Source organism: Toxorhynchites rutilus, chromosome 3, assembly GCF_029784135.1.
Source record: "Toxorhynchites rutilus septentrionalis strain SRP chromosome 3, ASM2978413v1, whole genome shotgun sequence".
Classification (NCBI taxonomy): Eukaryota; Metazoa; Arthropoda; class Insecta; order Diptera; family Culicidae; genus Toxorhynchites; species Toxorhynchites rutilus.
The window spans coordinates 289,811,213-289,835,890 of record NC_073746.1 but is presented as its reverse complement, the minus strand read 5'-3'; the positions used below and the strand labels follow the sequence as shown (position 1 = coordinate 289,835,890).

The following is a 24,678-nucleotide window of genomic DNA, read 5'->3' as shown; positions in this document are numbered from 1 at the left end:
CAAAAGAACCATATTTTGAAGCTGTTCTAGAAAATCAATTTCATACCACCAGAGCTGCGCTTGGAGTTCCATACGGTTGCAAACAAGTGAAAGCTGGAAGATTCTTTGGCAGGAGAAAGTCGAAACAAATATGAGAAGAAACACTTTGCTTTCATTAGTGCTTTCTACACTTATCTACTTTGCTGATTGGAAATGCATCGTACCGGAGGTTCCATAGGAGAGTGGTATTCGTATTTGTGCAATTTTGTTTTTGAGCTTATAAGAGGATTACTTCGATTATCGGGCCGAACTGTAATTCTGTGTTCACTAAAATCGTCGATTGCACACAGATTCACCCATTCTCGGCTTCTACTGATTTGAAACAGAGATAGATAAATAGGTTTCACAATGAATTTGATAGTTTGCAATGTTGAAAAATTTAATGTGTCCCACTTCATTACTGCACTACTACATACATTAATGGGTGGCCCTTTTTTCACTTTTTCAGTTCACAGTATACTCAGGAATAGTTAATATGCCTCAATGTTTGTCAGAGAAAGCCATATGGTGTGGATCAGTATCTAAAGAAAAGTGATAAATTATCATGATGCTGGTTATGTAAAAAATCCCTGCATCAATTTTGAATGCAGTGGATGAGAAGATGCTGACATCGATGGCAGTATTTATATTGTAAATATTCATCAATATATAGGGTGTTATGTAGCTGTCCCAGAATCTTTCAGGAGGTAATGGAGGATCATATTTCGAAGAAAATAAAGTCCCTTAACGCATATGATGCAATCGCAGTCATAGAGTAATTGAACCTTCTTGGATTGGGGTTCTGTTTGATTCAAACTTACTTTAAGGGGATATTCTAGTCTAGAAAAACATAAAAGAAATCGTTTTTTCCATGATTCTGAAGTTTAGAATATAGCATTGAAGGTATTTTTCGAAATTCTCATTATTTACCGAGTTATAGTCATTCTAGTGATGCGGTATTTAATTTGGTACGACATTGACTCAAAAATTTAAACGCGTTTATCTCGAAACAACTTTTTCAAGCTGGCGAACGCGATATCTCAAGTTCTACTGAATCGAATTACTTCATATTTGATATGAATACATTTTTATGCATTTCTCTATCACACGAAACAATAAAAAAAAAGTTTTTTTCATATTATTTATTTGGAATCGTCATTAAAAAGTGCTGAAATTTGTTTTTGACGTAGGACTGCGTCTTTGATTTCTATGTAGGGGTGAGTCTACGAAAAATTAAGAGATTTCAAATGCATATTACGTAGTATCGATCTTAGGATGTATGTTATAATATACACCATTAGACGGCAAATTTATCCAGCAATGTTTTCACCTGGGAAATCTACAGTGAAAGTAGTAAAACAAATTAGCAATTTAACGAACAAAAGAGATATGTTTTGCGAGTGAATACAAATGTATATCAAGTATTTTGCATTATTTCTTTCAGTTTGATTCCCGTGAATGTTGTATGCAACACAAAATTGTGTCTACCAAACAAATTAGGCATCCAGTCAATGTGTAGGAATAAGAGTGATGTAGATGATGGAGAGGTTTACTATTATGGTTGCAATTCCATAGAAATCATTACTTCTGAAAATTATTATTTCAGCGATACCAATGTGATATTGTCATGGTCCACAGTGTGTGTGTGTGACGAGAAATATAGTCTGCAAAGCGAACATTATTCCACTGAAAAACCTACTAATTATTCCCAATGATGATCTCGAAATCGTAAGTATTTTCAGCATTTCTTTGTTTTTTCCCCATGAACCTCAAATCCAATGTAATCAATGAAGACTTTTTTTTTGTTTACCGATCCAATCCCACCCTGTTATGTGTCACATTCATTAATCATTTTCAGTTAGACACTTGAACCTCCTGTCAAGAGCTAAGTTTAGTTTCTTGATCGTTACAACCCGTTTGACAGCTTTGAATAAATATACGACGAATTTCATGCCAATTCGCCTTAGGAGTAATGTAAGAAATAGTTTATATTCTCATAAAAAATACCAGATTATTTTCGAAAACAAAATTTCTCTGAAAAAAAAAGGTTGAAAAACTAAAATTTATTTTTATAAAAAAAATATTCGCGTTCGAAAAAAAATCATATGAATAGCCCTTACAATTTCCAACATTTCGTCCATATATCGGAAGATGGGTACTTTTACACGGAAAAAGTTTTTCTAACAATAACTTTTTCATATTTTCTTTGAAAAAATTACAACCAATCCTAATTGTTTTTTCAAAATTATAGTGTATTCGACAAAGTTTTAGATTTTATTAAAATATGAACTTTTGTCGAAGATGTCAACTTTCTTTCTTTTATAGGTATTCGGATATGATGTATTTTTGTATAAACCTCCTTGAAAAAAGTTCTACTCGTAACATGTTTGTGTGTAGATTCTCGCGTTTGACATGTTCTTGACGTGTTTCTAAATAGAAAAAAAGTAACCATGGCATGTCTATCGTGATAATTTACACATAAAAATGTTACGAATTAAACGATAATAGTAATTTTTCAAAGAAAAGCATGAAAAAGTTGTTGTTCGAAAAACTGTTTTCTTTGTAAAAGTGCTCACCTTCCGGATATGTGAGTGACTTGTTGGAAATTGTAAGGGCTATTCATATCATTTTTGTCCGAATTTTAAAAACACATGGTTTAGAAAAAAATGAATTTTTATTTTCAAATTTTTTTTTCAATTAGATTTTTTTCAACAATATGTTTGATATTTTTTTTAATTAAACTCCTACATTTTTATTTTTTAATGATTTCCTACATTTCATTTTTTGGCTAAAATTTTATTATAGTTTTTGAATTTTGTAAATTTTATTTGTAAAATATCAAGAAATTCTTTTTGGCCCTTTTCTAAAAGTGATCTATTTTTAAAATATTTCAAGCATGCAAAGTTGCTTAAAAGACCCATGTGTTTACACCCACAACGTTTCACTGCTATCTGATATGGTACTGCCAACGGCCAGTGGAGTTGGCATGAAATTCGTCATAACAAACGGCTCTTTTCATAGCCACCATTTGGAGTTCCAAAAGAGTTAAAATGACAGATTGCTGAACGATGAAAAGAATAACATTTAAAAAAAAACAATAGTTCCGAACAATCACTGTCCTACCCCTAGGCTCAGACCCTTCTACTTTTTTTCTCAAACGACCGCCGTTTACTCTATTTTTTTTTAATTGTACGAGGTTCCATGCCATGGGGGCGTTTTCACTTATTAGGAATCAATTAGAGAAACAAAAAGCAACTCGTCAAATGATTTAAACAGAACACATTTATAATAGCTAGGATTGAGTTTTTGCTAGAAACAAATAAATAAATGAATGAATCATTTCAGGCGATTCATAATAAATAAACAAATAAATAAATAAAATCCATAAAATATTGATTCAAGATTGATGCAAACAATACTACATTTAAAAGACGAAGCTCCCCTAAGATCGTTAGTTGGTGCCATAAAAATAGGACTTGCAAAATGGTTATAACTAGAGATGAAACGGATATCCGGTGACTCATTATCCGGCCGGGTACCGGTTATTTGAAAAAAAATTCTTATTAACATAAGATGAATTATAACACAATATAAAAGCATATAAACATCATTCACACGTGATTGAATATAAGGTGTGATTACTGACATGTCAAAATGTTATTGAAATTTAATTATTTTCAACTCATATCATCAAAGTTTCATTCAGCTCCATTCCTTCCGTTTCGTTTAACGTTCCGTCGAAGACAGCAGTGAGCTGATATTCTCAGAAGATTCGTCTCCAAATATGTTTGTTAGATGATTTTGATTTTAATGATTTTTTGCCTGTCTGTTCATGTTTCGAGAACACCTAAATGGTCTGACCTGAACCTCGGATCTGAAAAGGTTGTAATCAGATAATTTTGATCTTCTTCTAAGTAGTTAAACCGATCTCTCTAGCGTTTAATTATGTTCTCATACGAAGTAAGTTCGGTGTTCTTTCTGCAGTATCGTCTTTATCCAAATACTTTTCGATGCAGGAACATGAGCAATTACCTCGAATATATAAAAAAAACCAACGTACTTCTCCACCAAGCCTAACAGTCGAGTCTTCAAATTAGTGAATTTGTCGCCGATCATAATAATTTCGATTTGTAGTGAAGTAGTGTGCCCCCTATCAGACTATTATGCGTGAAGACAGTTCTAAGTTTGTTCTCAATCTCAATGAAAATAATTGATTGCTGATTGCATGTAACTCTTACTCTTACTCAACCAGGATTTGAATTATCTCAATACACTAACAAAAATCTATTTATAATAATATAAAACCATCATCAGAATAAAACATTTCCAAATTCTTTGTAGAAATCATGATACACTATAAAATAGGATTTTTTTAATTAGCAATAATCGCACCTCGATATAATTTCATGAGTTACGATATCGCCACTGCGCAAAGCTAAATCGTATACTTATTCTAAACGAAAAATTTAATATTCATTCAAAATTTTTATTGTGTTTATCTCTTTCTTACATTTAACACTTTATTTGCACCGTATCACATGCCGTTTCTCTCAATTTTGTATTTGCTAATGAAGAGCCGAATATCCGGCTATCCGGCCTCGAAGCTGGCCGTTCCTATATTTACTATCCGTTTCATCACTAGTTTTAACCCCTTAGCCTACAATGTAATTTCCAAAACAGTAGGCCAAATGCAAACGCTTCGATACTTCGATACCCGAAGGCGGTCCGCATTTGATTGTATCTTTTGGCGTAGAACTACGTCTAATGTAGTAAATAATGCAATATTTTGAATACTCGTAACCCTACCATTTCTTAATAGATCGCAAAGATGTTTGTAATAATATTCTAATATTTTCTATTATAATAAAGAAAATTATATGTTTTTATAGATGAATGATTGGATAATTGTTAAATGTGAAGTATCATCTAAACGCGCTAAATCCCACGTTTTTATTGGTTCAATTTGTGCTCCTCAAATTGTGCTGTCCATTAGGAGCAACTAGAGTAACAGCGTAATACAATTCGACAATAGCAATTTCGCAGTAGAAAACAAACAGGGCAACCAAAGTTTTCACTTAAGAGACACTTCTAAAAGTTCGATGAGTTTCAAAGTAATATCCGGAATAATAAAAGGCAAATTGTTCCTTATAATTCGTTTGCCGGGGGAGAGATTGTGTGAATTTAGAAGTGTTTTGGGCTTATTGCTGACTTTTTGCCATCGATCATTCAATTTTCTCAAATTCTTGCATTGTATCCGAGTTGTAAGTGGCGTCAAAATGCAGCAAATTTCAAGATGGATATGAAGAAGATATTTTTCAGCGACGGGAGTTGTGTTCTTCGATTGAAAACCGATGGTGAAAATTCGTTCCACAAGAACCGATTTCGGATTTGCTGTTGCCGTTCTGCGAAAAGCGCTGTGTAGTATGTGTATTATTTCTTTGGGAATAATGCTGTCGGGAGCGTTGAAGATGTAATTTTTCCTGGGATATACTGAAAAATCTACATGGATATTAAATAAGTTTAGTGTTTCAGTATTGCTCTAGACAGCGAGCTACTAACAGTACTTGTTGTGGATGAGAGTTAATTTGTAAATTTGATTGCTTCGCTGTTTTGATAATGGCTTGCGCCGCAAACCTTTTAGTTTGCGCTCCACTGTATAGAAATATTAATACGAAGCAACATAAATATTTCTCGACAATCGTAAATATGTGTGCATCAATCGATTAAATATATCAAAGATTTTTTCGCTTCTATCACAATGAAGAAAACATATAATTTTTGAAACAAACGATCGTAAAATAAAGAAACTAATTTCAGATGTTGGACCTTTTCCGTGCCGTTTATTCACTTCGATGAATACGTCTCATTTTTTTCTCATATCATAGGGATTAAGCTGATGACCACGACATAATTTTAGTAACACAATATTTGCATACGTCAAAACGGATGCAAGCTGCAGGTACTCTTGTACTCGCATACTTTTGTGCTGACCAAAATGTGTTTCCCCAATGAGGAGTACTAAATTCAGAAGCCTGATAAATTGAGCACTAAGGCTACATGCAAGCAAGGGTCACTTTTGTGTCCGCATGCATTTATGCATACCAGTAATGCGTTTCGCTAACACGAACTACTAAATCGATTACAGTTCATACAGTACCTACAATCACGGAAAAATTCTATGCACTCTACAATGAAAATTCGGGAGATTATCATAAATTCACCACTTAGAAGCTCAGAATGGCAAATACCACCCATGTGATTATGCAATTCTGATCCAATATTTACATTAACACCTTGCAAATACTTCTAGCAAGCAGCAATGATTCAAATTACATCTTGTCATCTTATAACCGACCGGCATTCCAGCTGGTTGCAAGGTTCGTCATCCCATGAGCCCGGAGAAAATCGGTAAACTTTAAATCCGTTATTCCTCGGCGACTACCTGCAGATAAATGACATCATCTTCCTTTTTTCCCGGCAACAGACGGAGCGAAAAAGAAAGAAATCAATTTAAAACATTCCACCGCAAGATCCGTCCCCACCGCTATCGTTGAGGCATAGAATTATGATCTTAATTAAACGATAAACCATTTCTTTTTTTTCTTGGTCCCCATCGTTCGCTGCTACCGTCAGTGTGCTTTGGGATTAAGTCAGTGAAATTGAAAGAAAATAATTCCTATTATCTTTCGTGTGGTCTGTTGCTCTGCGGAGTACTGCTTGAAGTAGGATGATTAACTTGGATTCAGTAGAAAGGACGGTCATGGGATTGTCTTCTGTGTGGATTCCCAAGATTTTCTTCTTTCTTTTTTTTTTGCTCGTTCTTCACGAAACATTGCGCAGAGCGAGACATTCCCTCGCTATCGCTTGTACCCGTGTAGATCTGTCGATTTCTTCTCCACCCGGAGGACACTCAACCATTGACGATGATGACACGATAGGGATGCAGTGTGGAATACGCCGGATACACCAAGAAAGCAAACGTCCCGAGGGCAGTCACTCAGTGCACGAACAGAAGTCGTAAAGAGCTTTAAGCAGGAAAATATCTTGGTCCGTACGAACGTTAGGATCGAGATATTCTTCTACTTCTCTTTCAGTTCAGCATTTTTGAGGAGGAAATAAAATGCTATGTCTTCATGAAGACACATCCCATCGAATCGGTTCGGATGGGCAGAACGCGTGAACAGCAATGACACTGCCAAGAGCTTTATTCTGCTGATAATGTCTTTTATTGTTATTGTCGTCATCGGAAGTGGCACAGATCATACCGCCTGGGGTGGGACAGAAGCGCTCGCTGAAAGGTCACAGATAAATGGAACCATCACTGTTAACATGGAGCCTAAATAATGGAGGACGAAGCTTCATGGCCGTTAATATCAATTTATAATAAGCCGCAAGGCGCACGTTGGATGTTGGAGGAGAAATCCCAGAGCGGTTATGAAGACGTTGAAATGAACTGCATTAAGGCGACAAGATTTGCATTAAGGCGAAATGTAGATTGGCACAGCTATGTAATGAAATTGTTGAAAGATAAGTACCGAAACAGATAATTAGCAGACTAAAAGATTGTTCTATCTACCATCCTCAATATAATTATTGCAGAACTTAAAATAAAAAAATATCAAGTAACGCATAGTTTAGTTAGTATAACATGAATTCAAAAGATCCACTTTCAAGTAACATCAGATAATCAAGTGGAACTAAATAAAAACGAATGACAATGTGCTTCCTCTTGGTTTTGATGAAAATTTGGAATCGCTTTGGCATGAAATGTTTCTGAGAAGTTGAAGGCTTTTCAACCCATGTTCAAAAACCTAATCACCTTTTTTTCGATGCGCGACCCGTGAGTCTTTTTTCTTTGTCTGTCGGGGTTTTAAAAAATATATGTTGATGTCTTCAAATGGCATAAAATGTCAAGATCTACTGTCATTCACAAAAAATTATTTTATGTCGAAAATCGACACTATGGGACTTTGCCGTTTTTTCGGAATACAAGGTAAAACGTATGGTTTAGGGTGCCAATGGAAATTGCCATCTCGATTTTTCATACAGGACTTCCTGCAAAATGTTGATATGCACGATCAAAAACCCTATGCCAAAAATTAGCTCAAACGGACTTCATTTGCAATTGCCGCACGCGTCAAAATTTCGAAAAATCAAATTCAAATTGGGGTTTTCATCTCCATTCGATCGTGGATCGATCTCCATCGCTGATGAATGATGCGTGGACGTAGTTATTGTATAACAATCGATCGATCGATCTGTTAGAAAGAAAATATATATATATATATATATATACTCTCTATATATATACTCTAGCTAACCCGGCAAACTTCGTCCCGCCCAAAATTTGTTTTTTGTTATCAATACCTTCAAACATTCACGTTTTCTTACTAAGCGCTAGTTCATGAGTCCAATCGCAGAACTGTTCATTGATTGATCTTCTAATCGGCCCCGTTGAATTTATCTTTTACTAAAAAATTGGCACCCGACTAAACTCATCATTATACTATCAGATTTTTTTCGGGCACAGACCCCGCCCTCTTCTCCCCTTTAGAGTGGGGGGAGGAATGTCTAATAACCATAGAAACGTTTTGTGCCCCCTAAAATCCTAACATGCTAAATTTGGCTCCATTTGCTTGATTAGTTTTCGAGTTATGCAGAAATTTGTTTTTCATGTGTATGACAGCCCACCCTAAGAGAGGGAGAAGTATCTAACCACCCTAGAATCATTTATTGCACCCTAAAACCTTCACATGCCAAATTTGGTCTCGTTCGCTTGATTAATTCTCGAATAATGCAGAAATTTGGGTTTCATTTGTATGGCAGACCCCTCTTAGAGAGGGGGGAGGTGTCTCAAACTATCACGAAAACCTTCCCCGGCCCCAAAAACTCCTTCATACCAATTTTCATGTCGATCGGTTCAGTAGTCTCCGAGTCCATAAGAATCAGACAGACAGACAAGAAATCCATTTTTATATATTATGCTGTCAAAAAAGTCCTGCGGTATTTCCGCGAGGTGTCGTTGTAAGCGCGTAGTTCTAGTTGTATTCAATGTATCGAGTCATACTATAGCTTGTTGGAAAGGTATTTTTGCGCGCTATAATATAGTCCTTGACAGTGTTTTGTTTGGTTAAGTCGTTTGTGAGTTATAGTGTCGCAAATATGGAGCAAAATAAAGAGAAAATCCGACATATTTTACAGTACTACTATGACAAAGGCAAAAATGCATCTCAAGCTGCCAATAAAATTTGTGCAGTTTATGGACCCGATACAGTTTCCATTTCCACCGCACAACGATGGTTTCAACGTTTTCGTTCTGGTGTAGAGGTCGTCGAAGATGCGTCGTCGAAAATTGTGACAAAATCGCTGAATTAGCCGAGAAAGACCGGCATAGTAGCAGCCGTAGCATCGGCCAAGAGCTGGGGATAAGTCATCAAACCGTTATTAACCATTTGAAGAAGCTTGGATTCACAAAGAAGCTCGATGTATGGGTGCCACACACGTTGACGCCAAAAAACATCTTTGACCGTATCGACGCATGTGAATCGCTGCTGAATCGCAACAAAATCGACCCGTTTCTGAAGCGGATGGTGACTGGCGATGAAAAGTGGGTCACTTACGACAACGTGAAGCGCAAACGGTCGTGGTCGAAGCCCGCTGAAGCGGCTCAGACGGTGGCCAAGCCCTCATCAACGGCCAGGAAGGTTCTGCTGTGTGTTTGGTGCGATTGTCAAGGAATAATCTATTATGAGCTGCTTCCCTATGGCCAAACGCTCAATTCGGACCTGTACTGCCAACAACTGGACCGCTTGAAGGTAGCACTCATGAAGAAGAGGCCATCTTTGATAAACAGAGGCCGCATTGTCTTCCATCAGGACAACGCCAGGCCACATACTTCTTTGGTGACGCGCCAGAAGCTCCGGGAGCTCGGATGGGAGGTTCTTTTGCATCCGCCGTATAGTCCGGACCTTGCACCAAGTGACTACCACCTGTTTTTGTCCATGGCGAACGAGCTAGGTAGTCAGAAGTTAGCCACAAAAGAGGCCTGTGAAAATTGGCTATCCGAGTATTTTGCCAATAAGGAAGCGAGCTTCTATAACAGGGGTATTATGAAGTTGGCATCTCGTTGGGAACAAGTCATCGAACAAAACGACGCATATTTGACTTAAAACAGATGATTGTAACTAATTTTATGAACAACTGAAAATTCAAAAAAAAAATACCGCAGGACTTTTTTGACAGCCTAATATATAGATAGATAGATATACATTGTAGCCATTTTCAGGCGTAAGAGTATTCCTTCTGTTCTTTCATTGTTCAGTTAGACAACCGGATAGCGGAGACCGTTGATGCGATCAATGTTGTGTTATCAATAGCACAACAGCCCAATGTTTCTTGCAGAGCTGAGCAGTTGTATGTATGAATCGATCTCCATTCGACCGTGGATCGATCTCCATCGCTGATGAATGTTGCGTGGACGTAGTTATTCTATAACAATCGATCGATCGATCTGTTAGAAAGCGAACGCGCAACCAATGTGGCTACGGAGAACCCCCTTTTGTAAATGTTTATCGATAAAATATTAAAATATTGAGCGTTTTGGGGGAAGAATCGATTCTTATAACACAAAATAAAGAATTATCCTTCGATAACAGAGCAAAATATGCAAATTTTGTGTCTCTAATGAGAATGCATGTTTTTGTTCTGAATGGAGCCTCTGACTAAAATAATATCCCTGAAACGCTCATACATAAATCAACTGCCGATAGCAGAATAATTTGCGTTTTCATTTGATGTATGTTGATGGTAAACAGCACATTTTCTCTGCTGAATAAACAGTGCGTGGCGGAATAATTACAGTCGATGCAAATTTTGCTTTGGATTTTAAATGTGATTTTCATGCCGCCGCATACGTATGTTACTAATCGGCGTGCATGTAGTTAATTATTATCTAAAAAAACGTATTGTAAAAAAGCGTATGATTTAGTTTCGAGTAAATAAAAAAACGCATTAGTAGAAAGTGAAATAAGTTTCTTTTTTTTTCTTCTCGATTCGAGTTTTTCGAAAATATGAGCGAAAAAAAATATTTCAATCATTCTATGCATCAATACAATCAATATAGGACCAAAATATTAAGCCCCAGATGAATCGACTACTTTGAACAAACGAAATAAGCCGTGGAGAATAGATGGAGATGATGATAATGTATATGGATCTGTAATCAGAGTGTGGAGCCAGGAATTTAGAATTGAAAATTTAAATTCGTTATCTAAATCTCAATCTTAATTCGAAACTAGAATGTGCAACCGGAATTCAGATTCGGTTTCATATCACAGTCCGGAATCTAGAGACCGAATTAAATCCGGAATGAGGAATCAGAATGTGTCATCTAAGTACTTATCTCTGAAGCTGAAGCACGTTTTTGGAACCCGTAATCCGGAATTGGCTGCGGAATGAAATATGCAACTTGGATCTTGGTCCAACATTCGCATTTGGTAATTGAAATTCAGAAATAGGAAAATGGAATTCAAATGTGCTTCTGAAAATGCACTTTAAATTCGAATCTGAATAAAAGTCTGAAATCTAATTCTATAATTTATCATAGTGTGTATGTACCTTTGTTTCAATCTGGCATATGAGGATGAGGCAATCAGCATGCCTAAAAATATTGTAACCCAAAAAACTCACCAGTGAGAAATACCATAACAATAAAAACATGAGAATAAAGACGGAAAAGAACCTTCTTCCTCTCCACTTTTTTCTGAATAAACCAGATAATCAGAAAGTACCGGGAATTTTCAAATAATAAAATAGAGTTAAATTTCAGACAGATTTATTTTATCTCCTTCAAGCTTAGTTATTCGATCGAATGAAATCTCTTTCCACGAAGTGGCAACTTCAACTTGGGGAACAAAAGAAAGTCGCACGGGGTCATATCAGGTGAACACGGTGTTTGCTCACTTGATGTTTGGTCAATTAATTCAGTACAATATGGGTTCGGTGCGATGGCACGTTACAATCATGCAAAATCTAAATTTAAATAAAAAAATTCCCGGTACTTCTGATCATTGTGTAGAAAAGAACTCGCAAAAGTTTATGTTAGAGCGATGATGTACAGAAATATAGGATGATTCTACAAAAGAAGTAGCGTTTTTAAACGGTTTTATTTAGCTTGCCCTGTAATATGTTTGTATGTTTGTAACATGTTTGTCTGTAGCGCTGACCCACATTAATAGAAATTTGACCTTTTTTCTGTTGACCGATTGATTTGAAATTTGGAACACACCTTTATCTCTGTAGTCATTATAAAACTGCGTATTTCATGATCTTGAAAATCCAAGATGGCGGCCGCTACAAAATGGCGGATCACATATTTTCTCAAAACCTCATCAATATGGGTTTTCCAAAAGCCCATCAATATGGGTATCAAATGAAAGGGCTTGACTAGTAAAATACGGTTATTTATGAAAAATGCAAATCCAAGATGGATGCCACTACAAAATGGCGGACTATACATTTTCTCGGAACCCCATTATTATGGGTATCAAACGAGAGGGCTTGACTAGAAGAACACAGTTATTGCAAATCCAAGATGGCTTCCACTACAAAATGGCGGACTACATATTTTCTCAAAACCCTATTATTATTGGTGAAACAGCTTGATTAGTAGAACACGGTTATTTATGAAAAAGGCAAAGCCAAGATGGCTGCCACTACCAAATGGTGGGCTACATATTTTCACAAAACCCGATTAATATAGGTATCGAATGAAAGGGCTTTTGATATGGGTATCATACACATTATGTATTTTCTGCAATCCACTCAATATCGGTATCAAATGAAATTATTTGACTGATAGAACACAGTACAGTGGTTTTATTGTAGAAACATATTCTGATGAAACAGATAATGTACTTAAAACTAGAAAATAAAATAGGTAAAAAAACATTTAAAGTTAAACGGTTTAATTGTGATTAAACATAATAATGTACTAAAAGATAGAAAATAATTTGGTAAGTAGCGGGTATCCCACCTCTCCTTCATTAGTCTAGGGCATTGATAAGACTAGAATAAAATCGTGGGGTACGTTGTATTTCCATTATCCATAATTAGCGACTTCATCATATGTCCCACGATTTTATTTTAGTCTTATCAATACCCTAGACTAATGAAGGAGAGGTGTGATAACTGCTAGCTGCTACTTGCCTAAGTATTTTCTAGCTTTTAGTACATTATTATGTTTAATCACAATTAAACCGTTTAACTTAAAACGTTTTTTTGTATTTTATTTTAATTTATCGAACAGTTCTTTAGGTGTATTTTGAATCGTTTTGTGTTATGAATTACAGACATGAACATAATGTATGGAATCGTGACCGGAAAAAAGGAACATTCTTCAGATCATGGTACAATAGTTTTGAAATGCAATGAATGATTTATATAGTGTGGAACACATTTTATTTTAAATGGCCCTCAACGTCCCGGAAGGGCGCCTAGGTATGGTCAAAGTTACCAAAAATTTATATTCGCTATTGAACATAATTTTTGACATAGGACTACGTCTTTCATTACGAGTGTCAAATTAGACAACATATCTAGTTTTTAACGATAATAAATATTTTTGCTGCAAACGGGTTTTGAGGATTCAATGGAATCATAAATTCTCTAAGATTTGTTTGCTATGCATTAAAATGCGTTAATCAGTAGATACTTTGAATTTGAGAGAATTGAAAGCACTCCATTTCATCATTGTTCAATAGATTTTTGTTTTAAGCAGTGAATGAGGAGCACCTAACGTAGCAACGATAATACGAGGTATGACTATTAAATAACGAGACTGCGCGCCTAGTTTGTAGTGCGTGTCGGAAATCATGTGTGACGAAAAACACGAACAACAACACACCTGCCCATAACGCGCTGTCGGTGAAGCAATTTTTAGCCGATTAGAACATGTCCTGTACGCACCAGATCTAGCCCCATGCGACTTTTTTCTATTCCCCAAGATCAAATCCGTGTTGGAAGGTACCCGATATCAGTCCGTAGAAGAGGCGAAGGAAAAAGTGACGCGGCTTTTGAAAGCCATCACAAAATAAAAGTTTCAGCACTGCTTCGAACAATGGAAAAAACGTATGAAAAGATGTGTGAGGAGCCAAGGGAAGTATATTGCAGGGGAGCATATCTTTGTACCGTAATTTTTTAAATATAACCCTTTTTCGTAAAATATAACCCAGTTTCGTTATTTAATAGCCATACCTCGTATAATTATGAAGGACGATGGCGGAAAGGGAATATTTGTTTAACCTTGCACAACTGTTGCGCTGTCACTAGGCTATAAAAAGTGCATTTCCGCTACGATAAATTATCAGTCTCTTTCAATACTCAAAGCAGCTAACATTGCTGGTTCTGTTTGTTACACGTCATCACAAAGACTTAGTTGTTGTCTTTGGAACTGCATCAATACATCGAAAAGCAGTAGGCGTCATCCTAACGCAGAGCAATTTTTTGCACCACATTATGCTGGACCATCGTCATCCGACTCATTCAGGTGACGATAATAAAGCACACGAAAACGAGTGACTTGCTGAACTACGTTATGTGTGACTGAAGTTCGCATAATTAAGGGGGAACCCCTGTCTGGATGGTCGAAACATTATGAATTTTTGTGATTTTTTTTCGGATGTTAGGAATAAAGTGAACTGTTATTATGGTATTGTTGAAGATATATTCTGGTTATTGTTTAAGATATATTTGAAGATGTATTTTTGGGTGCACGAATAATGATTATTACGCTGTTAACAGCTGGATGCGTAGATGCTATCTGAATAAAGGTGTCTTGCTGGTGGTATCGGTTTTGAATCAACGGGGTGTCGCAGAAAGAATTCCATTGATATTTTATATTGTAAAACTTTAGGACAATACCTAAAGCGTTGCATAGGGGTTTTTGAAAATTCGGAAAATAGTCAAAATGGCGGTCACTTTTGTTAAAAATGAGTTATTTTTCATGAAAAATCGCTGATAAAAAAAAAATCGAAAAAAAGAGATATCGAAAAACGGCTATGTAACGCTTTAGATAATTCCTTCCTACATACTGATAAAAAAGTTCAGCCAAATCGGTCGAGCAGATCCTGAGATATTGATACCACCAGTTGAAAAAACATGGTTTCGAGAAAACCCATTTTAAAATTCGTACCACAATACTATATCCCTTTAGGTGAGCTCATACTTTTGGCTGTAACTTTCCAACGATATCAAATATCGAAAAAACCTTTTCGGACAACATTTATGAAGGCATAGGCTTCCAAAAAATGCAAAAAACCAAAATTCGATTTTTTTCGATTTTCCAGACTGGGGTACCCCTTTAAACCTTTTTACCTAAACCTAAACCTATTAAACCTATTGCGGACCTATATAAATTTGGTGAGCGATTCATGACTCGTTTTAGACCAGCGAATTATCCGCCTAGATCGTGCATTTTGACGCCATTGGACTAGCATCGGTTCAAGCACTAGAAAACATCACACGTGCTATCGGTGAGATATCAGCCGATATGCTCAAAAAGTATCTCAAAATTGGACTTCATATATGGATCACTTAAAACATAGTCGTGGCCAGCATGTACATTAGGTAATCTTTAAAAAATGTATGACAAGGATAGATTTTTAACTATCAATAATAATTTCTGCATTTTTACAATGTTTCTGTGTTTTTTTGTAAATTAGAAACCTAACCCTCAAAAAATTACTCTTTATATTGATAAACGCATTTAATCTTATTTTGTGTTTTGTGTTTATGCTTGTGTATTTTCCCAGCTGTGATTGTGTGAATGAGCGTTCTGTGGGTTTTTTTATTTTGTACATTTGTTAAAATAGGTGAATAAATTGCAGTTTATTCCATACATACATGAATCGGTTTGAAGGTATTATTTTCAGAATGATTTCCCTGCGTTTTGTGTTTAAATTAGAAGGAACAATATTTCAACTTTGAATTTTCAATTTGTATAGGCTTCACTTTAAATTGTATAGCCTCTTATAACTTTTGGACAATTAATGACAGGTATTTTTTTGTTTTCGTTAATGTTGGCAGCAGTGCCGAAAATATTCACATTCACGACATTCAAATAAGGCGAATTTCAGCCATTTTTGTATTGATAATCTACTGCTCAAGTGAGAGTCGATAAATATGAAACAACACTATCAATGAACACCAGTGGAATGAACATCAACATTAACTTGCCATGAAGTTCATTTTTCATTTGCATCTTAATTTTGTTATTCGTAACGTCGAAATTGAAGATCATTACGTGTTAGTGAAAATCGAAGCATAAAATTCAACATCAACCAATTGAGAGTAAAATCGATTAATGTCAAGGATGGGCATTCATCACATAAAATTTTTGTTTTTAGCGACTTGAGCAATGGAATGTGTCATATAGCTCTTGGTATGTTTTATGAATCAACTCCCGATTGGCCGAAAATGGCCCCCCAATTATATGGGTAATGGGTCACAATAACAGACGAGCGGAAAACGTACATAATATTGTTTTGATTTCCGGTTCAATGATATTGGCTCTAAATGACCAACAATGATATAACGATATGGGTATTGGATGAAAGGGCTCCAACACCAGAAGTCGAATATCGTATTCCGATGCCATTTTGGAAAAGAAGGTGGTGGTATCCGGTTCATTGAAAACGGCCCTGGAAGACCGAAAATGAAGATAGTGAAGTGGAGTTAGACAAAGAAAGTGTTAGAAACTAAGATCGTGTTAGAGCAAAATGGCGGTTGAAAAGAGCATAGAAAGTGGAAAAGGATACGAAGACGGACCGTACCTCACACACTAAAGGCCACGAGTTCAATTCTCACTCCCGACATTTTTCCAAAAATGGAAGTGATACAGTATAAAAAAAGAAACGGAAACGGAACGCTCAACGCCGTTCGACGCTAAACGTCGCTCAACCGCTCAACACCGCACAACGGTCAACGTTCAACGAAAACTAATGTTGTATTTTCCGGAATCCTGGTTCTTTTTTTTTTCTAAATATGGAAATCAAACAAGTTTTCAATAAAAAATCACTGCAAGTGATGAAGATCAACTTAACGTCCGTGATAATCACTTGAAATTATTGACAGTAATGATAGTGCCTGAATGCAGGCTTTTAGATATTCGTTCATGCTGTTTTCATTTAACATATCAGATAAAGTGCACGCGTCTCAACTCTTTTGTTATACTCATTATGACAGATATGGTGTTGAGTTTCAACAGGAGAGAATTCATCCGACACTGGGAAAAAGTTCATTCCTTCATTCGTGAATATATTTTGATAATTTGTGGCACAGGTTGGCAGCCATCGATGATCGGATGTTTCTTGGCGTTACCCTGCTAGGTGTTGCTAGTATCAACCCGAGATAAAAGAATTCCGTAGTCGTACGTCAACAATGCATCCAGGTCTTGAGTAACACCCTTCTAGTTTCTGTAATAAAATTGTTTAATTTGGATTTTCCTGTCGCCGAATAGCGTACCATGGTGAATTCTGCTAGTTAAAAATATAGTGTAGTTCAAGTCAAAATAAAGCATGATCTGTACGTTCCATGGCAGTCCTGCTTTAGGTTGATGAATTAGTTTTCAACACCAGCTTCTGCACGATACTATTGTAATCACGCGACTTGGCTTCATCTAAATTCGTTTGAAATAAGCTCTGCTCACAGAAAGGCCTATTATCTGCATCACTCTTAATGCTCTTCAGAAATCAAATATAATTCTACTCCGGAACGACTTATGAGTATTACTGGAAAAGAACACAAAAGCTCTGCAGTGAAACAAGACCCCTCGCTGACAGAACAGCCATCGTACAAGACCGTATGGATTATAGCTGGGTTTCCCGAGCAGACAGATGCATTTTCCTTCGCTAGTTCACAGATGACTTCTCCTTTGTGGCGTATCAGATATCAAAAGCACACACACGCATACATACACGTATTGGATCCTTGTGGTGCATCTTTTGTCGGCAGCTCGAATCTTGATCTGCCGACAGCCGATTGCCGCAGCAGCAGCAGCAGTTCCGGGTCTCGAGCTGCTGAAAGCTAGTACCGCTGCGGCAGAGGAATTATAATGATCAATTTCTCAGCTCAAAGGATCCTTGTGTGCTCGGCTGCGTCGAGACGGGTGGCCACAGCAACTAAAGCATCGATTATACCTTATCGGAATTGGAATCCGATCAAGCAGATATTGGAAGCTGACAGTTAGTGCTCGCTCGTTGGAAATGCAATTAATGCCGCTTATCGATTCGGTGGCTCGCTCAATTGGAAGAGCTGAAGACGGAGTTTTGTTTTTGCAACCTTTTAAAGTGCTTTTAAAATGGTCCAGATTCTCCACACAAAAGTTATGCTTGAATATGCTGTCACACAAAAATAGCAATCTCAAGGTGAACAGACAGATGGTAAAATATACGAGCACACGTGTGAACGCCGTTTAAAGGCAAGCAACTTTAATGTGACTTTGGAAAAAACGTATTCTTGCAAAATCGAAGATTGGAAAAAAAATCATTGAAACACTTTGGTTGAGCCTTTCCTTCTCACCTCTGCATTCGGTTTAGTCTACCGGAAGTTTCGTTGACTTTCGGCACTGCGGCAGCTGTAGAATGGAAAAATTGATCGAAAGCTATTCGTTCTATATACCTATATGCGTAGAAAAGTTCATCATGTTCGTTTTTGCGAAAGGAGACCTTTCCCGACCGGCCGGGGAAGCTGGTAAGGGTGACAATACGCTTCTGCTTGTGGAAAGTTGAATTGTAGTCGGAGCCTTGAGATGAGAAATTGAATTTGTGGCAAGGCAGATGGAGTGATTGAGAAAAGATTTCATCGTCTGGAAAGTGCGATAAAAGGCAGTGTGGAACAAAATAAATCTCCAGGATTTGAGCGAACGTGTTTGTGTTGAATATGAAACATATTGGAGCAGGTGGCAAATCCCATCTTCCTGTTCAATGTCGAATCCATGAAATAGTTGCACTTTGTAGAATGCACCATTCCCTAGCAAAATGGTGAAGATTTTTCTCTATTCAAGTATATGTATCCGTATTGATTTTTGGTCGTGTATGTGTGCGTCAACGGTGAATCATTGGAATAAAGTCGCCATAATCGGAAATTTTCACACCAATTTGAGTGTCGATGCAGATTCGAATTAAACTTCATTGAACCTTTGTGTATTTGGATAGATTAGGCTAGGGAAAAAGTAATCCATTATTTGTGGGTGAAGTTCAAAACTGACGGATTGACTCTCTTAGAACTCAATGAAACTTTCTGGGCGTGATGTCCTTACATAATTAACTTGGCATACTTAGTTTTCCGAAAATGTATCTAGACTAACATATGGAAAGGGCTAAATATTTTTGATAATTTTTTTGATAATTTTTTTTTACTCGAAAATGGTGAGTCCTACAAAAAAGTGATCTATGGAAGAGTTTTAGGAAAATAATTGAATTTTCAGAAAAAATACTGAAAAAATATTTTTTGAAATTCTACACTGAAAAAAATTGATTTCAAGAACTAAAAGTCGATTTTCTCAAAATGGTCATCTCAGATTTTTTTGTTATATATATATATATATATATATATATATATATATATATATATATATATATATATATATATATAAATGGATTTCTGAAAATATCTGATTCTTATTCTATTTATTTCTGTCTGATTCTTATGGACTCGGAAACTACTGAACCGATCATACAAATGAAACACAAATTTCTGCAGAACTCGAGAACTAATCAAGCAAATGGAACCAAATTAAGCATATGGAGGTTTTAGGATGCATTAAATATTTCTATGGTGGTTAGACACTCCTCCCGCTCTCTAAGAGTGGGCTTTCATACAAATGAAATACAAATTTCTGCATAACTCGAAAGCTAATCAAGCACAATTTGGGATGTGAGGGTTTTTGGTTATGAGAAATGTTTCTATAATGGTATGACGTCCCTCCCTCCTCTGGAATAGAGAGGGGATCCCATAAAAATATTACACATATTTCAACCAAAAATATTCCAGCCAAACATGAGAATTGAAAATTTTTGGAAAACTCTGAAGGAAAAAGGGAAAATTCGGAAAATTAAATTCCCATGTGTTCTACAATTACATAGTGGCAAGTGCTGTTAGTCCATTTGATGTTTGCGCTAGCGAAATTGTTCTTTGCTCGAAACTGGAAATGGATTTTAATGTGATGAATCACACTCTTATATCTTCCTCTATCTATACAAAAAAAGGATCGCCAGATGTGTTGATAAGAGCCGAAATCGAGAAAAGAATTATCCGATTTAGGGCTGTCTTTATTCTATCATATTTGCTGTATAAAACATTTATTCCATGTAACGGAGAAAGATGTTAATTACAATTGGTTGAAAAATCTTGAACGAGAATTGTGTCTGAAAACAATCTGATATTATAATGATGAGTTTTGTTAGAAATACTAGGAATTTTATAGTAAAAAGTATATTCAACGGAGACGAATAGAAGATCAATCAATCAACAGTTTTGCGATTGGACCCATGAACTTGCTCATAGTAAGAAAATGTGAATGTTTGAAGGTATTGATAACAAAAAAAAAAATTTTGGCGGGACGAAGTTTGCCGGGCCAACTAGTGGCAGATAAATTGTAGATAAATAATTGCCCTACAACTTTTCCATACATTGCAACTTGTGCATATTTAAGGCAAGAAAGTTTTTATAATACAAACTTTTTCAAGATTTTTTCTCGAGAATATTATATTTTTTTACCGTTATAGAAAAAAACTATAACATGTAAAATGGATTTATGGTGACCCTTGGATGCTAAAGTTCAGTTTTCAGCTTGTTTATGTAAACATATACAACATGTTTCAATTCAGAGAGCAACGACAGCTCTCAAACAATAGCTATCTGCCAAAAATCTCTTGATCGGTCGGTCAGTTATCGAATAGTAGTTGTAGATTTAGTTATCTATTAAAACTAAATGATTTAGATACCTAAAGGATGAATAAAATGGCTCTGCAGTTATTTGAAAACTACCAGTCGTGACCGGCAGCAAATGTAAAGTGGCGGAAAAGAAATAGCATTATTTTGTTTCTGCGTAATCATCAGAATTCAACAAAGAAAAGTGTCTCATTGTTTAGCAGATGAGTCAAGCCGTGATCTCCAGGATTTGCAAGGATTACAAATGTAGTGCTGGTATTAACAACCCCAAGTGTAACCGTAATAAACTATGTCGGTTAACATCAACAGTTATAGAGAAAATAGGGTAAATGATCTTGGTTTGTCCGATTTGAGGTGTTTTTACGCAACTTGTAAATGCAAATCTTCATGAAAATCACATATAATCGATACGAGTTTGGGTTTGTTGAAAAGCCCCAAGTCTTTGGTTGCTAATACTACCATAAGGCGTGGAAACTATTCAAATTTTTCTGTTTTTTAAAGATTTTTCTCAAAGAGGAATTATGATCATGGTTTGACCACCTCTGACCATGGTTTCTCCAAAAAATGATAATGGTTTGTCTTGCTTTAGAAATCACCATTTTTGAATGAAAACATTCGAATTCTCAAGTAGATGTTGCATTTATCATTGCTTGAGTTCACTGTCATCATATTGATCTATTCATAATTTAGGCTTTCTATAATATATTGCCTTTTCTTGGACATTTTCAACACACTCAACACAGAGAAACTTTATTTCTGTTATGCGCGAAGGACACCATAAACAAACTGCAGCGCGTCAAGCGGTTGCCATAGAAATCATGTAGACAAAACAACATTATTGAATTGGACAACTCATGATCAGAACTGAGGTCATCAAAATGCGTTAATTTAATGGTTTAGCTATGTTAATCTGATACAAATGGTGTGCAATCGTGATGTTTACAATATTTGTAAGTGTTATAATCCAGAAAAGGTCTGAATACGTGACAAATAATCATCTGGTGATCGATTAATAGTTAGCTCGAATGAGGGGCGCATTGACATAAATAGAAGGTGTATTTTATAATCCTTTTAAACGTGTGATTCCGCAAAACATACTATAAAAATACTGTGAATCATGAAAAAGACAATTTTATTTATATGTTTTGAAACATTCGAATACCTGATTTGACAAAGGTGTGCTAAATTAGAGCATTCAAAAAAGTGGACAAACCATGATCATATTTTCGACTGGAGAAACCAAAATCATTTACCTTACGTTTACCGGGATATACCCATCCGTTGGATGAAACAATGCGAATTTGTGAATTCTGATTGGTAGTGATTTGGCACAATAAGTGTGTTCCAAAGAAAAAACGATATATAGATGAGGATAAAACTAACCAAAATATTGAAGATTCACTAGCTCCATCGAATGGTCTGGGGTTCGATAATGCATACGTGTGGTAGTGTTGGCGATTGTGTCACATTTACCCGAAATCCACTCACCCGAAAGACAGTTACCCGAAAGACATTCACCCGAATGTAACAAATATCCGAATGCGACAGCTACCCGAATGCAACATCTACCCGAACCGACACTTACCCGAATGCAACAATTCGGCGGTCGCCTACTCGAATTGCGTGACCTCGGCGGCTTGAATGGGACACAACCGTGTTGGCAATAGTTAGAATATGCATATCAGTTTTGACGGAGTATAAATGGAGTAGTGATACCATTGTACTTATGAGAGAGGTGTTAATGCTGATGCACTTGCCAAAACTACCGCACCTATCCTATATTGATTTTACTTCCTAACAGTAGCCGTACAACTCAATATAACTTATTTATCATTCAATGTTATATTTCAGAAGTGGTATTGTCCTAGCAAAGTCTTCAAAATCCTCAACCATCGACAAGTAACAGGTAATTTTTGTTAAAAAAAATGTTTTGCCTTAAATATGCACAAGTTGCGATGTATGGAAGAGTTTTTTTTATCCCATTTATTTATTTATTAGACTCCATAGCATTTTATCTGTAATAGAGCCGGGTATTTTCGTGTACATGTACATATGTTTATGTTTCTATAAATTGTAAATGACACAGTAGTAGTAGTAGCCAATTAGGCGTTAGGTTTTATGTTCCATTACATTATGGTAAATTACACTGTAGTAGCCATTTAGGCGTAAGAGTATTCTATCTGTTCTTCCATTGTTCAGCAGACCGGACAGCGGAGACAGTTGATATTATTCATTGTTGGGTTATTTTATAGAACAGCAGCCCGATGTTGCTTGCAGAGCAGAGTAGTTGTATGGATGAATCGATCTTATTTCGACCGTGGATCGATCTCCTTCGCTGATGATGGTTGCGTGGACGTAGTTATTCTATAATAACACAAAGATGGTCAATTGAGAGCCCTGAGTTTGAACTCAAGATCGATCGCTTTAGTAAGCGAACGCGTAACCTAGTGGCTACGAAGACCCCCGTATGGAAGAGTTGTAGGGCACATATTTATCTACAATTTATCTACCATTTCATCAAAATCGAGGTGGCCATTTTGAGAAAATCGACTTTTAGGTTTTGAATTTTCCTCAAACTCTTCCATAGATCACTTTCTTGTAGGACTTACCATTTTCGAGTATGTATGCCAAGTTGCTTAATTTTTTGTCTGATTTGGGTCCTATATGCACCGTTTTGTTGTAAAATTTGTTGCCATTCTAAAGGTAGCCTCATGATGTCCCTATCATAGAGGTCTTGGTCGTTATTGGCGAAAAACTCTAGCAATAGATTTTTAGAATCTTCTATTAATAACTATTTCTTATCACTCTGGAAATTGTACAATGCGAGAAAAAGGGTGGATGCATTAAAACATCCCCATCAAGCTCCTGGAGTCGTGTGGCCTTGCGTTGTCCTTATGGAACACCTCCTCTGTTGGTTGATTCTGGAAGTTTCTGGTCAATCGCTAGCTTCGAACGGTCCATTTGTTGACAGTAGAGATCTTAATTTTGTGTATTGTATCAAAAGAAAAATTCAAAAGAAAATAAAAAAATAAAAAAAAAATGTTAAAGATAAATTAAATTGCACGTATTTTATTGCTGCGATATCGGTACCAATTTCAGTGGCCTAGCTTGCTATTTCGCATTTATAAATGAAAAAGTTTGAAATGTACCGATTTTTCTCTTTGTTGACCTCCATTGTTAACACCCTGTAACTCACAACTGAATGGAACAAACGAATTAACAGCAAAAGAATTTTTTTTAGGGTAAAATGTTACCTTTACAACGAGCCTAAGCCTGAAATTGTATTATCGATATTACGCGAGATATTGATCACTTAAGCCAGCTAACGAGAGAATAATGCATAACTTTTTCCCTAACCTTATATTTGAAAAGTTTTCCAATGGAGTGTATCGACATTGGTTACTTGCCGAACACAGGTGAATGTCCCGAAGGGTTCTCTATTCCTTATATTCATCAGATTTAAATGAATTTTATCACCCATACTAGCTAGTGAACTCACCTGAAACGAAGAGAAGAAAGAGAAAATACCATAATTAGTTTTCAGCCAAGAGAATAGATTCAAAATTTAATAATTTCCACCCGTGACACAAATGGTGTCAGGTGAGCGGCAAACAACCCGGAGCGTCATCTTCGGTCCCATCTCATTCGAAAGCAATAGTCGATTGGGGAACAGCTTGTCCGCTCTTAATCTTCTGGGAAATAACATTTTTT

The 24,678-nt window shown here is 36.2% G+C and overlaps 1 protein-coding gene and 1 pseudogene across 4 annotated transcripts in view; both read right to left on the bottom strand.

The window, feature by feature from the left end:
• Positions 1-24,678, bottom strand: part of LOC129780464 (hemicentin-1-like) — a 366,959-nt gene that overhangs the window by 158,442 nt on the left and 183,839 nt on the right. The window lies entirely within an intron of this gene.
• LOC129780881 (U4 spliceosomal RNA) lies at positions 4,334-4,455 on the bottom strand (annotated as a pseudogene).